The 16483-nt window shown below is 33.9% G+C and overlaps 1 pseudogene across 1 annotated transcript; it reads right to left on the reverse strand.

Annotated features, from left to right (window-relative positions):
• Positions 1–2809: 2809 nt before the first annotated feature.
• Positions 2810–6173, reverse strand: LOC143620758 (auxin transporter-like protein 2; annotated as a pseudogene). The gene is made up of 5 exons (XR_013151393.1): positions 5926–6173; positions 4401–4513; positions 3994–4275; positions 3433–3898; positions 2810–3202 (listed from the first exon to the last, which is right to left on the reverse strand). The product of XR_013151393.1 is annotated as an auxin transporter-like protein 2 (transcript).
• Positions 6174–16483: the final 10310 nt, after the last annotated feature.

The following is a 16483-nucleotide window of genomic DNA, read 5'->3' on the forward strand; positions in this document are numbered from 1 at the left end:
GTTGACTTATTTTTTGGTTTAATATTTAGGTCAGACAATTGCAGGGCCGGCTCCGAGAAAGCTAAAAAAATTTGGGTCGAAGGCGAAATTTTTTTTAGGCCTTAAGTAAAAGAAGTATTTTGTTGGGTTTAAACAATTTAAATTTTATATGGTTTACTTGGTAATAATTTGGGTTGTGTAAAAAACTTTTGTATAGAAAAAGGATTATACATGTGGCAAATGGGACTTGAACTCATAACCTTTTGGTTAGGAGTAATACTCTTTGCCACTAGACCAAACTATTAGTTAAGTAATTAGATTTAAACATTAAATATACATATTGTACTTCATAAAAATACAATATAATTAAAAAAAAAAAATTCCGGGCCTAGCGGATGTCGGGTCTGTGACCGTCGACTACCTTGCCTCACCCCAAGGCCGGCCCTGAACAATTGGGAACTAAGATATTGGCGAAATAGCAAGATTGCCATTGTTAATTGTTAAACAAATGGGCTTATGTAGATAAATAATAATAATAATTGGGCTTCTTTTAAATGGAAATAAGAGTATTAATTTTGATTAGAAGTGTACAAAACCGGGTTTTTTCTCAAACCGAAACGGTTTCTAAACCAAACTGGTTTGATCAAAACCGGGTTAACCAAACCGTTTCGGTTTAAAAACCGATTTAAGAACATGGTGTTTGAACCGGTCAGAACCGATTCGGTTTGGTTTAAAACCGGTTTTTTTCAAATCGTCCAGTTTAAAACGGGTTTGGTAGTTCCAAAAGGGGAATCGGTAAAAGAACCGGCAGGCTGGGTCAGTTTGGGAACCGGTTTGGCTGAAACCGGGTTTTTGGTCAAACCAATTTGGTTCATGCTGTAGTTAGCGAGTCCCAAACCGGTTAATTTGTATACCTCTAATTTTGATTATTTAAACTTGAACGATAAACTTGTTTATTCGGTTAAAATTTTATGATAATATCTATTTAGTAAAACTTTCATGGACAATTGGTGCATTTTTTTATTCACAAAATTCAATGGGTTCATTCGTTGATAAAAATAGTGTTCTTTCAAAATTTTCATGATGCGTTCTATATGAAACTCGAAAATGAACGGTGTCGGTTCAACCTGTTCGGTTTTATTGATGAAAGATTTTTAATAAAAACTAACAATTTTAAAAATTTTAAAAACCGGTTCAAACAGCTTGAATGTAAAGACATTCGGGCCTTCAAAGTTTATGTACACACTTAGTTTTGATCTCGGGACTAACATTACCCTAGTGGCAAAAAATAAGGCATGCTTTGTGACGGTGTAATCCACAATCAAAACGACTAGCAACAACACTATATTACATGTGACATACAGCAATCTCTTGGGGCCAAAGCAAAGAAAATGTTGCAGAATTAACCAATCATATGGCTAGGTAAAGATGTTTACTTCCACCTATCATAAACAAAGCATGTATAATTAATCAATCAAAAATAAACTGTCATAGAAGCTTTATCTAAGTTATTATTGGATGGTTTGATCTTGATTTTTCAATATATAAATCATTAAAAAACAAGAGATAAATACTGGGATAAACTTCTAATAGGACATCTGATAAGTTTAGATTTTTTATTATTATTATTATTATTATTATTATTAGTATTAATCATTTAACTAATATGATGCAAATCATCCAATGTAATTCGGTTTTATTAATATTAATAAAAAAAATTAATATTACGCAATAAAGAAAACTATTTGGAAAATTAAATATAAACTATGTTCTATTCATCATTCAGTTTTTTCCCTAGAATTAACATAAACTAAACACCGTATACGTTGGATACAAAATTGGTAATCAAGCTAAAGATAAAGAATAAGAAGAAATCATAGATTTGTCATTTATCGACGGTTGTTTTATCTGTTTAAGTACAATCGATACAAAGGACTAATAACACCAACAACCCCCCACACTATGCTATTATTACAATTGACCCGCCTCTATTATTTAATACCTAACAATATACACCTATTATTTGGGACATGTGGTGTTGTCTTTAGTTTCAATGTTTTTAGACCAGTTTAGTTCTATTCTCTGTATTAGGGTTTGGAGGTCTTTGCCTATTTGGTTTTGTTATGTTTCTAGCATTGGTTTCTTGTTTTGTTTGGTGTTGTTTTGTTACTTTGTTGTTCTCCAGCTTGCCTTGCTGGCTGGGTTTCTATCCTAATATTAAATACATTATGTTGTTATAAAAAGAGATCCTAGTAATTAATCTTAGCAGGAGTGGTGAAGCTTAAACATATACACCTGGGATGCGAACTCAATATGTATTAGCAATTTCATGAACGAGAGGGGGCAAGGCTCTAAGTTTCGGGGAAAAACAGGGTAAATTTACACTATATATATAAATTTTCAGCTAAAAAAGAATAAATTTTTAACTAACGAGCAAAAAAAAGGAGATTGTTGGGCCACCCTTGGCCCCAACTAAGCTGTGCCATCGCTTTATGTGTCCGTATACACAAGAAGAAAATAACTACATAACAGACATGAATATAGTTGTCAGGAATCTTATCTGAAATCTTATCTTAAAGTTCGCGACCAATCTTTCATGGGCAATGAGGTTCGTCATGTTCGTGACTGACAATTGGTTGTCATGTCCTCTGATTAGGTTGTCTGTCAGTAATTAGCGACGGGTTACAAACAAATTTTTTATTTTCTTTTTTTTTTTGTTTTAACATACAAGCAATTATGGCATATTACAAACAATAAACAATCAAAATATTAAAAACAACTTGTGAATATATTCTTAAAATTGTCATAAACAATTAAAATCAAAATATTAAAAAACAACTTGTGAATATATTCTTAAAATTGTCATAAACAAATTAAAATCAAACCTATGTTATATTCCAACCAAGACTAAATTCATCATCAACCATTTTACACACTACAGCATCTTCATATATTACCACTAGGCTAAAACCAAAGAAAAACAACCAATGAACCAAAAACATCAAACTCAATGATTATGAGCCGGTAACGATGATGCCGGAGGCTTGCATTGGTAGCACTTGGCAAACAGACCGAACGTGTCAACTTGTTTGATGAAGTTTGTCATGCTAGCCCACCCACCGAACCCGAACCCAACCACAAAAACCCAAACCACAATGAACATGTTGACTATGTACATAGCTGTCCAGCTCGGTAGAAAGAATGGTGGCTTCTCCGCCGCGTTCTGCACGCAACAAATTTGACAATATTAAGGTTAGGTGAGTGGGTCAGTTAGCCAGCTAAATGTTAAAAAGAGTGCAATAATAGCAAAGAGTAAGTGAGTTTGATAGGTGTATGTAGGCTTGTAATTTGTAAATCAATGATAATGAAACATCACCAAACTTTGTACTTTTTAAAAAAAAATTTGGTCACGAAAAAAATATTATTTCGATAATAATCTAAATCTTTAATTACCTGGCGGGCGGAAGCCTTTCGGTAGGTGAGCATATGTGCTAGAGCCGGGATGATGTAAACCGTGAAGCTAACCAACAGAGCACCAACAGCCGAGTTAATCGGCCCAAAAAACGGGAAGATAATGGCTAGGAACCAAATGGGTATCACAACCGGAAGCCTAGCCAATGCGCGTAAACATATGCTTTTCGTATCATGCATCCCCACAACTTTCTCCCACACAAAATACAACGGGGTACACGCAAACCCAAATGTTATAAACTGATGGATTAACATAAGGATAACCGCTGTATCACGAAAACGGGTTCGTGGCAAAAGGGAAAAGGCGTTTGAATGGGTTAAAAGCTGGTCACCAAAGGCCCAATACATTGCAGCAGCTGATGGGAGTGTTAATGTGAATACATATAACGTAGCAAATAGATATATGTATTTAAACTTCCTCGGCTTCCACATCGCGTGCATTATTTCACTAAAATTAAACATGTAAATAAAATCACTATTTAAATTAAAAGATTATGATTAAGACATTAAGTTAGGGAGTAATTTATTATTTTATTTACTTACACTGTGACAGCGTGTCCACCGAAAGTGTAGAGTATGTTTGTGGCTCCAGTGAAGTACAACACGAGCTTTTTGGGACCCGAGTGCACCACGTCTTCGACCTGGCCGTGGACCAAGGCCGCGATGGTTAGGTACCAAGCGGTGTAGGTGGTCATACCGAGGCCGAGAAATGACCAAATTCGGTAGTTATGGAACGACGGTATGAAGACAGTTGTAGCACAACATGCTCCAAATATATATGTCCATGTCCTCTTGTCCAAATGATCATTTATGTAGTATATATTGCTGTAGATATATGTCACAAAATATATAATAAGTTAATAACATCAAATGACTAATGTAACAATGTTTTGTATAATTATAATAATTTGTATGATGGTTAAAATAATAAATAAGGTTGTGATATAAACCTTGCACAAGCTATGAGTTGTATGACTGAGCCAAATAGAAGGAAGGTGCAGTTGAAGGCTAACCCCACAGCTTTCCAATGTGGGCCCAAAAGCCCATCTAGCACTTCAAACCACTGCATCAAAATAGTGTGAATAATAAGTATGGATGGCATGCATATGTCATAGAATGTAGGGCATATAGAAGCATGGATCACATGTATCAAATGATGCTCTAGTTTAATGCATTTGTCTACAACTAAAGTACAAGTGTTTAAGCACATGGTACAATATGTTATGGAAATTGATGGATTTGGTATTACACCACACAAAAGAACAAAGTTTCTATGCTCAAGTGGAAGCAAGTCATGACTTATGTAAATTGTAAATATTAATCAAAACAAGAAACAAAAAAGATACAATTTTTCTTGAGGTAAAACTATTAATAATCAAATACTAATACTTTTAATTGATGCAAATATTAAACTTATAAAAGATTGGATTTTGAATAAGACCATCCTCATTCATAAACTAACTCAACCCAATCTTTATCATAAAACTAATTTCTTTCTCTTCAACCTATCCAACCAAACCAAACCCAACTTTCCACACTCATTAGCAACCCAACCTTAATTATTTTTATTAAATAAATACAATTTATAATTGCTCTTTTTTATTGAAAGTGACTAGAAATAAAAAACACAAATTTTTGAGAAATATACAATATATTTAATTTAAAATATTTATAAAAAATTAAAAAATGTATATGCTCAACCAAATCGTTTTTAAAGCGATGTGAGCTTCTCTATTGGTCATATAACCGGATAAACTTCCAATTCGTTGCGTAGAATATTGAAAGTTTTTTCATCATCTTCACTTTAGCTTCTTGTTGCCGGTCAATATTTACTTTGTATTAAAAAATATATAATTTTTTATAAACTTTGTTTTTAATAAAATTTATACAGGTGTGTTCACAAAAATAAATTGAACAAGACTGTGTTTTTAGATTTTTTTTAAACTTAATTATTAAAAGTTATTATAAAAAATCAATATTATAGTTAAAACTAATAAGTGTGTAAAGAAAAAGAAAAATAAAATAAATAGAAGGCCAATAAGAAAGTGACATATGGCATTGAGTGAATTTGTAAACTAGTTTGTTATGGTGAACCAGTTTGGCCCAAATATTTGATCTTTTAATTTTTTTTTAATTTCAAATAGTAAGGCAAATCATGCGTGGTTTGCTAACGGGAGTGATCTAAGTATACATGTATGGCAAGCATATGTCAAAGGAAAATGCATTATGTAAGGTCCAAGTAATTTAGCACATGGTACAATATGTTATTACACCACACAAAAGAACAAAGTTTGTGTTCTCAAGTGGAAACAAGTGACTTACGTAAATATTGATCAAAACAAGAAACAAAAACTAATCTTTTTTAGTAAGACAAGATTCAATTTTTTTATTGTAAGACAACATGCTTAATCAAAAACTAATCTTTTTTAGTGATGTAAATATTAAACTTATAAAAAAAAAGAATGGATTTTTAACCTGAATCACATGGTTCTTGAAGCTGACATTCTCTTTCTCCTTTCTGGCTCTATACTCCACATAAGATAAGCATCATAAGCAGAACCTCCATGCCAAAGAAAGTTCTTGAAACCAGACATTGACTGATCTACCCCTACCTCTTCTTCACCATTTTCTTGCTCAGTTGCAACTATTGCTTCTTGATCAGTTTGTTTGTTTGGAACCATTTTTGCTATCTTTTTTAACTTTCACCAAAAACCCTTAAATTATAAACAATATCTGAACCTGAAAACACAAAAAGGTTCCACCTTTATATAAACCAATCCAAAATCTTGAAAAAATGAGTTTTTTTTTTTTTTTTGGCAGCAGAAGAGAGATAATGATCAAACGGGTGTCTCAGAAATTCAAAAAAGATTAATAAATTTGATGAATTTAATCATGAAAAAGACATACCAGCAGCTAAAGAAAGAAAATATGATATGATTCTTGGTTACTTTCTCTCACTAGAATTATTGGGATTTGTTGAACAAAGAAGAGAATTTGATGAAGCTTTAAAGAGAAAAATGTGAAGGCTTTTGCTGCTGATTTAGTGTTTCTTTGTCTGTAAAAATTTCTGTTATTATTATTATTATTATGGCTGCTTAATGTTACAGACAGAATCTTGTACAGTTGTTAATGTTAGTGTACAAAATCTTTTCTTTTTTACTTCTTTTTTGGTGTAAATGATATAGACGTTACATTAGTTCTACTTACACTCTATTTGCCTAACAAAAATTTAAATAAAAAGCTTACATTCTTTTTTCTCTTTTCTTGCAAAAGCTTAATTTTAGTCTTTGTTTTACACGTTACCAATCATTTATCTCTTTTATTAAATTATTTGAAGTTAAATATTTCTAATGATTAAAGTTACTTAAGTGTGTAATATATATGTACTTTTTTGTTTATTTATTTATTTTGTTGGAATAGAAAGGGAAAACTCTTAAAATTTCCATTTTGAACAAGGTGGTCAAGGTTTTGTCCATAACCATCATAAATTCTCCAAATGTTCATGATCAATACCGTCGGATCCTCCCTTAAACTTGTCAGACTCACTTATTTTAAACGAATAGCTACTTGCCATGTGTCATACATATCGTCGGACACTCATATATACCGTCGACCTTACATACATACCGTCGGAAGACGGTATATATCTTCGGCCTTGCAAAAATTTAGGAAATGATTTGAAAAAAAAAATATTAAGTTAGGATCCGACGGTATATTTGTGAGGCCGACATTATATATCATCTTTCGACGGTATATAAGTAAGGACGATATACCACACGTGGCAAGTAACTACTGGTTTAAAATAAGTGAGTTTAAAGAAGTTTAAAGGAGATAAGGTTATTAGTAATGGACATTTGAGGAATATATAATGATGATAGACAAAAGCTTAACCACATTGTTTAAAATGAACATTTAGGGGCTTTTCCCAGAATAGAATCATAGTTTTTACTTAAATATAGTTAAATAAAACTAAAATCTCGATCATATAACCTGGTATGATTATAAGCTATATAATACCTAAAATTGAGATTATAGTCATAAAGATTGGATCGGTTAAATAGCTATAAATAAACATGATCTTCATCTAAATTCCAATACCAATAAAAAAAGGGTCAGGCTAAACGTACTCCCATAGTTGTTTGTCATACCTTCCTTGGAAAAACCAACTTTCATATTACCCCTTGAAATCATATAATTACCAAATTAGCACAAAAATAAGGATTTCATATTATTTTTTTTACAAGTTGCGTTTTTTTTATTTCGAGTTTAGGGTTTTGCGTTTAGGTTTCGGGTTTTGGGTTCGGATTTAGGGTTTAGGTTTTCGGGTTTCGGGTTTAGGGTTTAGAGTTTCGGGTTTAGGGTTCGGGATTAGGGTTTTAGGTTTTCGAGTTTCGGGTTTAGGGTTTCGAGTTTAGGGTTTAGGGTTTTAGGTTTTCGAGTTTCGGGTTTATTTTGTAAAAGATAAATAGATAAAATAAGGATATTATAAATATATATTATTAAAATTAAAAAAAAGATATTATAAATATTTATACTAAAAAAATAAATTAATAGTAATATTTGATAGTTTTTAATTTAATATATGCAGTGGAGATTATTAAGTGAAAAAATGTTGTATGGACTAATATGTATGTTAAGAGATAATAATAATTTTTCAATATTAAATTCCATCGTAACTCGTAAATGATATTTTTCAATATTAAATCTACACTAATTAATAAATAAAGGGTTACTTATGTCACATGTCATCACCATGTTAATCTTTACAAAATTTTCCCTCCTCTCTCTCATATTAAATACATTTCTCTTTTTAATATTTCATTTTCAATTTTTAATAATTCCATCTTAATTTAAAAGAATTAATACCATCATAAATATGTTAATTTGTTTAATATAAAATATATTGCATTAGTTATTAATATTAGATTTTTATAAGTAATTAATACGAAACGGGTGGGTTTATTTAACCGATTAAAGTATCAAACATTGTTCATGCCAAAACAATTTAATATTAGAATGACTTTTGGTCCACGAGTTGGTTTAAAAAAGTATGTCATTTTCAACTAAATTTTGATATAGAAAGTAACAAAGAAATAATTTATGATTTATAAATTTTTAACAACTTTTTATTTCCAAATTGCGTAATGTGTAACTTTTTTACCGTATAATATTATCTTTATATATGTGAATATGTGATACATCTTTTTTGTATTTTACATTATGTTATTATTTAAAAGAATTACTTATTTTAACCCGTGTGCTACACGGGTAACTAACCTAGTATCTTATATTTAAAAGACTCTTCTAAATATAATGAGTTGTCTAGAAATTTTATTGGAATATTAATAATACTTATGTATGTGTGATTCACAATACTGATTTGTGTTCAAGGGCTCAAGGCATTGTATGTATTTAAATGGCATAACCCATTGAAGGAAGTAAAAAAAAAGAAAATTAAAAACAAAAGCATGCCCACAAACAAGAACAAAACAACTTTAAATTAAAATTCTGGCTTTAAAATTTGTATAGATTTCGGTTTTTAAAATTTTATATTATCACATTGAATTCATCTTTTCTAATTAAAAGTTTAAAACCACGGTAACCGATAACTATGAAAAATCACCTTATTGATTTTGAATTTGTTGAATTATATTAAAATCATATAATTGTACTGGAAGAAAAATATGAATATTGATATAACCAAAAAATTATATTTTCAGCTGAATGAAGATGGTTTAATAAATTCTCTGCAAATAGCATTAGCACTTTATTAAATTTACGTAGAGTAGATGTTCATATATCTAGGCCGCAGGGTTTTAATATGTGAGATACTTTGTATTTATGACTACCTACATTGATATATCATATGTGTAGCAATACTTGTTTGGTCAGATTTAGCAAGTTATTAACTATCATTTTTAATGTTCTTTCTTTATAGTTGTTTTTATTGTTTAACCTATTAGTGAAGAGGTATGTACCCGCCTCAACACCGAGCAAGGCGGGTCAACCCACAAGATAAAGACATTATGAAGGCACAAAGCTAAAACCTATGCGCATGGCGCATACAAAACATGCTCAGGCATCATATGCCCAGGCACACATATGCTCGCGCATCACATACGCGCGCGGCGCATCAGCGCGCGGCGCATATCACATGCTCGTGCATATCACATCTGCCCAGACACACATGCTCGCGCATCACATATGCGCGCAGCGCATCAGCGCGCGGCGCATATCACATGCTCGTGCATATCACATCTGCGCATGAAATATCTGCGCGTGAGAATAAAGAGAAGACCTCGCGCATCCTCAGGATGGGCGCATATCACACGTGCGCATAATCAACCTCGTCCTTATCCAAATCAGGATTAGGGCAACCTTGATTGTGCACGTCAGACAACCTTCCAGAAGGCATCTTTTTAAGGAGAAAGAATATGCTGATGTTGATAGCTGCCAAATGAAAGGTCGACAACTCAGCATGACACATGTGTTACCACGTGATTACAACCAACGAGAAAGCGCCAGGTGTCCCAGAGGACACGTGGCGCAGTGCGATTGGAGGAAGCCAACGAGGTTGAGCCCAACCGGTGGTAACCCTAGCACTATAAATACAGCATCAACTCCACTTTGATGACACATTCATACTCAATCATTGACAGTTACAAGCAGTGATAACACATTCAATCATATTGAATCACATTCACTCACAGTCAGTTACATACAAAACAGACAGTCTCACAATCAGGGGGTATTAAGCTATTCAGCAATACTCTTGAGACTCTATTACACACATTATTATCTTCTCCACAAATATACTGATTCTCACGCCGGAGGGTTACCCCAAAGAGGACCCATCTGTCCCTTTCTGAGGGGTAAGTAACGGCGCTGTTCATTTTGTAGGTGGAAGAACACAGACCCAGAAGAACCATCGGTGAAATAGTATAATCACACCCGAGGAAAGTAGATCTGCTACCAGTGAGTAGATCCACGTTTCTTCAATTAGATGAGTGTATTCAGCTATCGTCTCACTCCACCTCATCTTTTTATTACGTTAAAGTAACACCATTACATCATATGAAGGGGTGGGGGTGCCAAATGGGTGAGAGCGTTTTCTGTTGACGACCGTGAAGGCTTGGTTGCGGGCCAAGATCTTTTCTTAACCAATCATATTAAACCATTTTTCATACTTTTTTTTATTGAAATAACGATTAAATAATAGTTGTGTTGTTAGTTAAAGTACTACACGTTTTTTAATTGAAAAAAACAAGATAAGGAGAACTTTTATTTCTACATGACAGTTTTTCAACTTTTAGGTAAACTATCACACATTAATGAATTTATTTATATTTATCAAAGGGTAATTTCCCTTGCTGTAAAGGTATTAGGAGATTTGGTGGAATCTCCTAGCCAAAATGGTGGGGGCTTCAAGCTTTCTTGACAAGATCAACTATGAGGTAGGGTGTTCGATCAACGCCGACCCGACATCCCGATAGGCCCGAATTTTTTTATTAAAATATTATATATATTTTTTTAAAGAAAAAAATATACATTCTTAAGGTTTAAACCTAATTACTCAATTAATTTAAGGCTCAATTTTTATTTCGCCTTCGGCTAAAATAAAGTTCATGATTCTCAGAGAAGACCTTGTTTCTTGAGCTGTCTTTGGAGAAAAATTTATGTTTTTTTAACGCCACACAAACATAGAATGTCTAAATACTCCGTACGGGGTGACCCAATGGCAAAAGGTCACAGCCAGCTAGCCCAACCCTGCCGTATGGAGCCCTTTAGCGCCTCCAAGTTATCTCCAGTCCCGGAAAAACCCCACCTGCCCGAAGACTCACTGGTGATAAAACTCGGGCACTCTTAGGATCGAATTGGATATCACAAAAATCTCAGTTTTATTCATTGAGCCACCCATTTTCCCCCAAAGTGTTGTAAGTGGGGATTGAACTTTAATCTCCATTGAGAAACTCATAATTCCTACCAGTACACCACATTATTTTAAAAAAAACTATTAGAATACTATTGAATTTATTAGTTGTTAGAAATGTGAATTTATATTGTTATCATTATTATTTTTGAGAAAGTTAAAAAAAATGTATTATTTATTTACCTAAAAATAACTTTTTGTATTTGTTATTTAAGTAGTATCCAATACTGTTGAATATATGGTGATAAAGATTTTGAAATATGTTTTTGAGAAGACAATGAATATGATTTAAGGTGTGATGATACAAGTTTTTTTTTTTTTTTTTGAATGTTAAAGCTTTCCTCCTATTATTTACAATATACCATCATTACCAAGAATCGAACCCTGGACCTCTCACCCAAAGGCCAAAGCCTTTACCATCCCACCAAAGTGGAGATGGCAATACAAGTGATGTTGTTTGGTGAGTGTGTGAGGGGGCTTCCATCTCACTTGCCACCAAAATTTTGCTCAGCTTTTCCATAATTTCATACTCCCCCCACTCTTTTCTCTTTGACTATTGACTCCCACCACCACTACTACACATGACATAAACTACTATTCCATGTAATTACTAATTAGGGTTTTCCTATATTATCCCTCTTCCAATATTCTTTTTTAATATTTTGGATGACATCATTTGTTAGATTAAAATGTATACCTAATTTCAAAAGTATGAAAGGCAATGGTCCCTTGCTCAAATCTATGTTGTATTTAGTTGATTATTTGCAAATGAATCAGATTAAAAGTATCTATGTTGTATTTGGTTGATTATTTGCAAATGAATCAGATTAAAAGTAAGTTAACTCTATATGTATATTGTAATACTATACCTTATATCTTTTAATAGTGATGGGTAAAGATGAATAAGAAAAGCTAGTGAATGAAACGTTAACAACATGTCGTGTTAACGTTACACTAATGAAACAACTTCTCGTGGCAAGTTTTGATACACTAGAGTTGAATATTGTATACTTTTTATTACATAAATAAATGTTGTATGCTTATTGAAGAGGTAGGTCCCAGCAGAGCCCAGTTGGACCCGCAGGACTCACCTTGAAGAGAGACGTCTGCGCAGAAACCAACTGGATCCGCAGGACCCACCATGCTCAGAGACGTGATGTCCTTACGCGCAGTACGCAAGCTGTTCCCGCAGGAAATGCCTCCCAATGGTGAAGTACTCTGCCTGTTCCCGCAGCTGCGGATACAAGCCATCAGGGAAGGCCACCCGCGCAGCAAGGCTACACGCACAAGGCACTTAGCTCTCAAATAATTCAGTTGTCACCTGAAGGAATGAGCAAAGCCGGGAGCAATCTCGCACAAAGCCGGGAGGGGGAATACTCCCGCCCAAATAAGCCAGTCCGTACGATACGGGAAAATCTTCTGTACTGTACCTGACGAGGTATGGGCAAAAGATCTGACTAAAGATACGACAGCTTATTGACAACAGTATGGCGAGCAGCATGCTCTTGTACTGTATGTCACTATTAGCCGCTGCCTACTCACCAACTCCTGTCATACCACGTGCATAGCCGGCAGTTGGTGGAAAAGGAATAGTACACAGCAGGCCTGGTCACTGTCAGCCGCTGCCTACCCACCAACTACCAGCAGGGCACGTGCGTAGGCCACAGTTGGTGGAACAGGAATACTATTCAGCCGGCCACACCTTCTTGGAAACCTACCTTCGGCTATAAATACCCCAAATGGTATGATCATCTTATCTCATCATATTATCATCACATTATACCTGATATCTGCTCTAGCAATCTCTTAATATACATTTATATTTAAAGAGCAATCTAGTCTGATTCTCACGCCGGAGGGTGGTCACAAGGAGGAACCCCCCCCCCCTTCTCAGTGACGAGCTCACGGTCGAGAAGTGACGAGCTCACGGTCTGTTTTGCAGGTTATCAGAAGAACCATCTTTGCCGGGTCTAACCCCTTGTGGGAAACATCTATCTAACCCCCAGGTTACCCGTAATCTGCCCGGGGTCCGGTTAGTGTTTCTTCACTTATTATAATAATTTATTTAGACTTACAACAGAAGATACGATGTGTGCGTGAGATGATGTCGATTTACATACATTGGAAAAAAATAATGTTCTTTGTTTTCTAATTATTAATTAGTAGTTACTATTTTATATATAATAAATTATAAATAATAAAGTATTTTATAATATCATTAATGAACTTGGATGATGAAACATGATCTATATGTAGATACATTAACACGACCATTTAAAAGAAAGTTATCATATGGCATTTGATTCATCGGTATCTTGATGTGTTATAAAGTACTTTTTTAAAGGCCCGGGTTCTATGATAAACATTGGTATACTATTATTATAAGTCCCGAGTCCTGTAGTAGTCGAATAGATTGTTGAAACAAAGTTTAAAAGAAAGTTGACTTAAGGGAGGCCATCTATATCCTTTAGATTTGTGATGCCTTGCTTTTGATAACTATGTTATTTCTTTTTACAAAAATAACACAATGAAGAACCTCAAACTTTAACTTTAACCAGTCATGATCCACTAATTTTAAACTTGTCAAAAATATATTCATACGTATCAAGACCCATGTCTCTATGGGTCGTTTTCCAAACACTATACAACTTTAAGCTTTTGTCAAGGAAACGTGGATTTTGTACCTTTTTTTCTCTTTCAAATCATTAAATTATTTCCTTAAGTTACAAGATATTTGCTTATATATGGACTGGTTTTGAGCTTCACAAAAACTCACATGCTAGATTTGTAAACATGCTTATTAAAATAAATAATCCATTACAAGAAAAGTTAACTTTTCCGTTTTTCGAACATCAAACAATTTATTTAGAAAACAAGAATCGAACTGAAACTGAAACTAGTCACTAATATGTACACAAGAAACCAGTAAAAAACTGAAATTAACCATAAGTTAGGGACCTGTTTGAAGTTTTTGAGCAACGGCCAATTTGAAACTGGTTTTTTCAATAGGTTAATAACCAGTTATTACCATCAGATTGTGATCTAGTCGTTAACAACAATTATTTATGACCATTCAAACTCGGGTTTTGACCATTTGAACCCTCCTAGTAGTATAAATAGGTATTAGTGTTAAGGTTTAATTAAACCATTTCTATAGCTCTTAAAAACAAAACAAAAACGCACAAAGCCCACTAAAATGCTTAATAACCTTAGTAACATTAACGGTTATCTATATTTTTTTCAATAACCTTAGTAAAATATATTAACGGTTATCTATATTTTTTTTTAAAGAAGATTATGTTATTTAACTTATAATATTTCAGAAATAAACAAAAAGTACTTATTTAGTTAATTTTATGTATATAGTACTTAATTGTTTTTTTTTTTTAAATTGTTTAAGTAAAAAATTGTTTTCTTTTAATCGGTTGCAGGTTAATCAGTTGTCACTTTAATTGATTTTGACCATTTGATAAAAAACAGGTTTGGTTAGTAACCGATCTACCATAAACCCGTATTTGCACTTCTACTCACAAGGAGCTAAGCAGAAGATACAACATACACTTTACTTTGTAAAGTTAATGAAGTTGAAGTCACCTTGTGACCAATTCCAATGTATATCCAGCAAGCTTAATACGATTTACTAGTTTTGCATAAGAGATCGGTTTGTTATTGATTATTTTATCATTTCAAGGTTTTTTGGTGATCTAAATGGTGGTCAAGAAATAACTTGGACCGTAATCTAGTTAAAGATAATTTCATAACAAGGAAAGCTAAGTTATTCAAAATAATGCATGTATGTTGCACAAAAAAGTATAAAACCAGTCAAAAGACAGTTTTAACTACAAAATAATGATGTTTCTATTTTAGACGTGCACAAAAAAACCGGTTCCGGAATCGAATCGGTGGAACCGACCCGGAACCGGTTCCAGTTCGTACCCGATTGACCTTATACCCGGTTTGGGTATTTTTATACCCGAAATCCCTACCAGGTTCCACATATTATATTTCTAGTCGGTTCCTACCCGGTTCCAAATTGTACCCGGTCCGGTTCCTACCCGAAATAACCGGTTCCGGCGGTTTTTTTTTTAAAGTCAGCTGCAGGTCAAACTAGCTGTTGGAACCGGTTCCAACGGTAATATAGCCGTTGGAACCGGTTTTTGAGAGAATTTTAGCCGTTGTAACCGGTTCCAACGGCTATATTACCGTTGGAACCAGTTTTGAGAATATAATAGCCCTTGTAACCGGTTCCAACGGTAATATAGCCGTTGGAACCGGTTTTTGATGCCCGAAACCTATATATAACTTATTTTCCACCACTTGTTTCACCACCAAACTCAAAAACAAACCAAAATACTTCTCGTTTAGCAAACCCGACCATCCGACTCAATAATTTATGGCACTCACCAAAAAAACTAACAACAAGGCTAAGAATAATGTTTTTTGTTGAACCCATTCGTGCTATAGAAGACCCACAAGTTCTTACGGTAGTCGACCATAACCGCAACCAAGACATATGGAAGAATTGGGATTTGGTTGTCGATGGTGATCAAAAGGCTCGTTGCAAACTATGTGGAACACAATTAAAGTACGATTCCAACTCGATTTTGAGAAAGCACATTGAGAAGCCATATTGCAAGGCCTTGAAAGGCATTGGCGCAACCGATCAAGTTGACTTGGGTAAAGATGGTACACTATTTCGTTATAACACGAATCAAGTTCAAGATAGAATGGCAAAGTTCGTTATTCAACGAGGTTTGCCGTTTAACCATTTTGACGACCCGGATTTGACGTCGTTGATTCGAGAAACTCTACAACCGCGATACACACATGTAAGTCGTACTACCTTAAGACGTCATTGTATCAAGTTGTGGGAGTGTGCTAAAAAAGAGTTAATCGAGTTTTTTCATTTTTTACAAGTGATGGTTAGTTTAACTACCGATGTTTGGTCGGCACCACACGGGTTACCCGAATCATACATATGTGTCACCGCTCATTGGGTTGATCCGGTGACATGGCAATTGATGAAATGCACCATCGAACTTCCCGTTCCCACATACCGCCGAAAAATTGTTTGAATTGTTTGATGAAGTTATAACGACTTAC

The sequence above is a fragment of the Bidens hawaiensis genome, unplaced genomic scaffold, assembly GCF_021521415.1.
Source record: "Bidens hawaiensis isolate Kalapana, Puna unplaced genomic scaffold, B.hawaiensis_p1.1 tig00002631_1, whole genome shotgun sequence".
NCBI classification, from domain to species: Eukaryota; Viridiplantae; Streptophyta; class Magnoliopsida; order Asterales; family Asteraceae; genus Bidens; species Bidens hawaiensis.